Here is a 6,000-nt window from a genome sequence, read left to right on the forward strand (position 1 = left end):
AAGCCACCCACACTGATAACACCCCGTTACCTCTCTGGCACCCATGGGGCAGGGACAACTGCCCACCAGATTTGGTGGGGCCATGCCAGATGCTGCTCTGGTTAGGCTGGCACAGCCAGCAGCTCAGAGCCACCACTGATCCCAGGCCAGCCCTAAGTAGTCACCACCCTCCACCACTCCTGTGCCTCTCTCCAGGGACTCTGGCTCCTGTGCCAGCCCCAGAAGGCAGCTCCTTGCACACAGAGCTTCCTTGGCATGCTAGGGTCTCATCCACTACCCATCATACCAATTCATTGAAAAGCTTTGCATTACAGCCCTGTCCTGACATTGACATCTTTCTTGAAATCCATGGCCCACCTGAGCAGCTAACTAACATGCCTATGAATATAAACAAGCACATTCACTAGACAGATAGCTTGGGGAAGCGTCATTGCCAGTTGAAAGCCCATATGTGGCTTTGCAACAAAGGTATTTGCTTCCTGCCTCGTCCACTCGTCAAAGGAATATATGGGCAACAGCAGGCAGCTCCCTGGAGGCGAACTGAAACTGGGCAGAAAGCAAAGGATGCTTGGGGCGTTCTGCAGAAATGATGCCAGTGAACACATGATAGGCACCATGCAGAGAAGTCTCCCCTTCCCACAGGCTCAGGAATGGCTGGCAGCCTCAGCCCAGGAGAAGCAGCCATGCAACCATTGTGTAAATGATCCAGAGGACACATGTTTAAAAGAAAACAAAACCAAAAAAAACCACACATACAAACCCAAAATAATCCACGCACTGCCAGGGCATGATAAGGCTAGAACACATGGGCACCCACCACATGCCAATGTGGGTGCTGGCAGACAGCAAGCTGGACCAGAGCCAGCAGCATCTCCTGGCAGCAGAGGGGGCCCAAAGGCATCTTGGGCTGCATTAACAGCACAGCTGCTAAGGGAAGTGATCATCCCTCTTTACTTGGCACTCATTAGACCACATCTAGACCCTGCTCCAATTTTGGGGTTCTTAAGACAGACATTTATTAACTAGAGCAAGTTGAGCAGAGGCCACCAAGATAGTTGAGGGGAGGACTACTGAGCAGACTGAGCCAGGCTCCTCTCAGCAGGAACAAGTTTAAACAGGAGAGGTTCCCACTGCACATACAAAGCAACTTCCTGCTCACAAGGGCACTCAAACACTGGAACAGGGGCCCAGAGAGGTCATGTTGTCTCCCTCCTTAAAGGCTTTCAAGATCAGACCAGACAGAGCCCTGAGAGACCACATCTGACCTCAGCCTCCTGTTCAGAGCTTGGCTGTGAACTATAGGACCTCCAAAAGTCCTCTAGTTCCTTCCAAGCTGGATAGTTTTGTGAATCTGTTGTATATAACTGCGTCTGCAATGCCACATCAGGACACAACATCCCAGGGTCATAACCAAGGGAGATTCTTCTTTAGCAATGACACTCAAAGCTAGGCAGAATGAAGCAACTCCTCCCCTTCTGCCCTCCTCCCATCCCCAGTTTCATGACTCTCAGGACAGAGCAACATAAGGAAAGACATCAAGAACTTTACCAAACGATCATGAGCATTCCTTTACCCAAGAACCATTGTTAACTCATTTCATTGTGTCCCTTCCACCTTCCCCTTAAAACCCACACACTCACAGGAGATATGCGTTAAAATACGCTGCAAGACCTGTGCTGACCTGGATGCCAGACAGCTCCAAAACAGCAGTTTCCATGGCTGGTGCTTATTCAAATGCCTGGATGGGTAGGGAGGCATGACTACAAGGCATGCTGCACTGGATATTATCACAACACTGAAAACATCAGCAAAGGCATAAATACAGAACTTTCTCCCCCAGATCTGGTGCAACAGATGAGACTCAGATCTTCACCCATATCAATCCATAAGGGAAGCCCAAAGATTTTGGGCTGGGCCCTTTGTAGCCCTTTCAATTCAGCAACACCTTGGGAAATTTTGGGACTGTGCCAACATGAGTGCAAGTTCAGCACTGCTGTGGAATAACCCCAGGCACTGGTCTAGGCTGGGAGCTGATCACAGAGCAGCAGCACAGCTGGAAAGGACCTGGGAGCTACTGTGGGCATTGACCAGGAAACAGCAGTGATCTCCCACTACAAATAAAGCGAACCACATCCTGCTTAGAAGCATGGCTAACAAATACCAGCATGGCTAACAAATACCAGCTAACGAGGCTACCATGTCCACCTACAGGCACCAAGTTCAAGAAGGATGTGGACAAGCTGAACAGGGTCTATGCGAGCACAACCAAAATGGTCAGGGTCTTGAGGTACATGTCCTGTGAGGAGAGGCAGAGGGTGCTGGGTTTCTCTGGTTCAAAGATGGGGCTAAGGGGGATCTAATCACAGCCTAAAGCTATCTGAAGGGAAGTTAAAAGAACAGCTCTCACAAGAAGCAATATGGCAATGGCCACAGGTTACCACTTGGGAGATTTAGGGTGTACAGTAGGAAAATCTGTTCCCCAGGAGGTTGGCACATCCCATGGCCAGGTATACCCCAAGAGGCAGAGGACATCCATCCTTAATGTGTCCATATTCAGCTAAACAGCCAAACTCACTCAATATAGTGGTGGTGATAGTCCTGCTCTGGAGACCTCTGAGGTCCCTTCCCACCAGCACTCCTATGAAGATCTATGTTTATGAAGATGCAAGAACAGGATGACAGATTAGTGTTCAGACCTTATCTTGGTCACTGATTTCCCGAGTACCTACAAGACCCTCATCCACTTCATTCTTCCCACCTATTGACATAGATCCCTACTTTGGGGGAAGGACAAAGCCCACAAGCAACAGACACACCCAGAAGCAGTAGTGCTGTGGGCTATATCTGGAGTGAACACACCTAATCTGGAAGGTAAAACTGATTCCCCTTCTGACTCAAACTGCTAAACATGCAAAAAAATTGCATAACCAAGTGACAGCAGCAGAGCTTTAGTAAGATATCTGTCCATCTATAAATAGATCTCAACTACGTGTCCTTATAGTAGGGTTTTGATGCATTTGGGGGGGAGCATTTTTCCCCCTCTGCTGAGTCCCAGGCAGCACAGATAATGGTCTTTAATCGATCCAACTCAAGTATTGCTAAACTTCCTACTACCATGGCAGCACGCCAGGCTCAAAGAGGACAAGAGAACATGTGTTTCTTCAGAGCCAACCACAAGAAGCAGGCAGAAAATTGCTTTAGACTTTAAAAAAATAGGTGCTTTTTGCAGATCTGTAGATCAATCTGCAACATATTTGAGAGGTTTAAAAAGAGTCAATAGAAACAAGATATATCATTGCTGCACAAGAACCCAAGAAGTTGCATTTCTATTTATGCTGCTACTAGCACTCCACCTGCTACCTCATTTTCCCCCTGTTCCCTGCGGGGGTCCCACATTACTAATTTTCCAAAAGCAAAGTCAGCACTAGAGGCTCCCCTCTGTTTCACTCCAGCTCACAGCTCCCTCAGCTGTGCCAGGGCAGCTTGCCCCAGGGCTGGTACTCCCCCAAGAGCATCACAGCTGCACCTCACACTCCGCTTGCTCCTGCAGCAGACCCTTCACCAGCCCCCTGCCTGCTGACTCTCGCTCCCTCCCAAGCCCCAACACAGAGCATGGCTTAGCATGGTCAGAATTCTCCCCCCCTACACACTTTTCCCTTAAATGAGCTACATGCCATGCCTTATTAAGCCAGACCTAAATCATGCCTGACCCTCCTCACATCCTGCATAACATGCCAGCCATTAAGCATGCAATTAGCCTGCATTTACTAATCTGTAAAAGGCTCTTGCTGGCCATTCATCGTTCACCAGCAGGGACCGCGTGCCTCTCTCCGGCTGAGCCCCTCTCTCACTGTCTAATTAGCCCCCGGGAAGCGGATTCCGCGGGAACTGGCCACATCCATTTCCGATGGCACAGAAAGCATCTCCTCTCCCTGCTACCGCCCACCACGGGCAGGATAACAGGTGCCTTTGGACTGAAAAGGGGTTGCACGCCCTTTATAAAGGGCAAATCCCCCTTTTGGCCAACCCGGCTCGTGCTACCCTCCTGCCCCAAATGGAGCTCAGCCTTTAGGCAAGTCAGTTGAGCCACTGAGGGTGGGAGGCAGAGACCAGCCTTCTGCCCTCTTGAGGGTCCAAAACGCATGTGGAGCTGCTGCTCTGTCTCGCTGCTCATCCCTCTGCCAGGCTCGGGCTTTTCTGAGAGCATGCAAGCTGTGCTGGGCTTTTATTCCTCCGCTGCCGTGTACAAGCAAGCGCCAGGGGATGTATCATTCAGCAAAGGCAAGGAGAGAAACAAGCAGCGTTAACCATTAGCATGTGTGTAAGGAGACCCCTAATAAACTCTTTTCCCCTTGCTCACGTCTGCTTTGCTCTGGGCCACTAAATCCAATTCAGCAGAGCTCCGAGCTTGTAACGAAGCTGCGACACATTTGTCAGCTCCCTGGCTAGACCCATGGCTAATTTTACAACGCTAATTTATCTCAGCATATTATATCGCTTTCATTTCATCCCCCCCAGATCCCATTACTGCCAGCATACCTTGTAGCGAGCGTGTAACGGTAATTGGCATTATTAGTGACATAACCTCCTAGAGCCGCTCTATTTGCAGAGGCGCGAGGAATCGTACCAGCAGGCTGGTCCGCACCACAGAGGGGAGAGGAACCAGCCGGGCAGCTGGGAAACTGAGGCAGCAGGAAGCAGCTCAAGATCTCAGGGAGCCTCCAAGGCAGCTGGCACATGCAGGGCCGAGCTCCCATGGCATCAGCACTGGAATAAACACAGAGCAGCTTCAGCAGCCCCCACTTCTGCCCTTGCCAGTGCCTCAGAGAATGAAGACTTGGCCATTCCAGGATGAATGGGGCTGCAAAACACCCCCGGGAAACACAAATGGGGGAGAGCACAGCAGAGCTGTGGAGGCAAGAGACCCTCTCAGCACAGGCTGGGATTTCATGATGCTTTCTGACATTTTGGTGAACAGTTTCCCCTCTTCACACTGTTGCTTTTTCCAAGATCAATGCAATTAAAACCACGCAATTCTAGCTAAGTGGGAGGCTACGCTAGGCAAACAGCAATAATTTCCATTTCAGACATCCTCATCTAGCATTTAGGGACTTGTTAAATTTAAATTCATCATTTTTATTTTCCAAGCACAGCACCACAGAGCATCAGCTGCCCCAGACCCCAGCAAGGTTGTGGCCGCCAGCATCCCCAGACAGGGCAGCCCTGCTCACCAGCACCTGCAGCAGGGTCCCCACGTCCTGGAGAGGAGGACCCCAAACACCTCCAGAGGCAATGCTGCGTCATCACAGCCCCACACAAAGCACGGACACAGCAAGTCCCAGAAGTGCAGCACTCCCCCAACCACAGCAGTCACTTCCCAATGGGATAAGGTCACACACCGGACAGTCCGCATCCTCCTTGGGGGAGCTGAGACACCAAAGCAAGGAGCAGTGTCTTGCCGCATGCATGTGGTGCTGCACTTTTGATTAAATAAACCCTGTCCCAGCCAAAAGATGCATTCACTGCAGCACCACCACAGCCAGGCAGCTCTGGGGAACTGAGGCCAAGCTGACCACAGCGAGCTCAAGGACCCTGCAGCACGCACATTCTACCTGCTTGGGCTCTCAGCTCTGATGCACACAGCACACATATCAAGAACAAATAAGTATTTTAAACTACCTCTTACCTCTTCACCAGTCCAGAGTCCTTGGGGTGTCCCCAATTTCTCATCAAACTCTGTGGGGTTCTCCTTGCTGCTTGTGAGCCACTGACCCTTGCTGCTCAGAACTGCAATTTTCTTTAAAGAAAAAAGAAGAAACAGCCTGTCAGGTTATCAGGTGATGCTCTGCATTTGCTTCGTTTTTAAAAAAAACTGAAGGAGGGGAGTCATCTCTGTTTTCCAGCCCTGACAGCTAGGGGTAACTAGTATCAATGCGCAGCTAGTCTGCATGAAAAGCTCTCCCTGCATGAGTATCACAGTCCAGCCCCAAAGCACATATT

The 6,000-nt window shown here is 50.3% G+C and overlaps 1 protein-coding gene across 2 annotated transcripts in view; it reads right to left on the reverse strand.

Annotated features, from left to right (window-relative positions):
- LOC135324848 (ciliary neurotrophic factor receptor subunit alpha) overlaps positions 1–5,797 on the reverse strand; it is a 347,194-nt gene extending 341,397 nt beyond the window's left edge. The window contains exon 1 of one of the 2 annotated variants that reach the window (XM_064501838.1): positions 5,687–5,797. The gene's annotated coding sequence lies outside the window, so the exon portion shown is untranslated. The remainder of the gene's footprint in view (positions 1–5,686) is intronic. The other variant, XM_064501837.1, reaches the window with a different exon arrangement.
- Positions 5,798–6,000: the final 203 nt, after the last annotated feature.

This window comes from Dromaius novaehollandiae, chromosome Z, assembly GCF_036370855.1.
Source record: "Dromaius novaehollandiae isolate bDroNov1 chromosome Z, bDroNov1.hap1, whole genome shotgun sequence".
Classification (NCBI taxonomy): Eukaryota; Metazoa; Chordata; class Aves; order Casuariiformes; family Dromaiidae; genus Dromaius; species Dromaius novaehollandiae.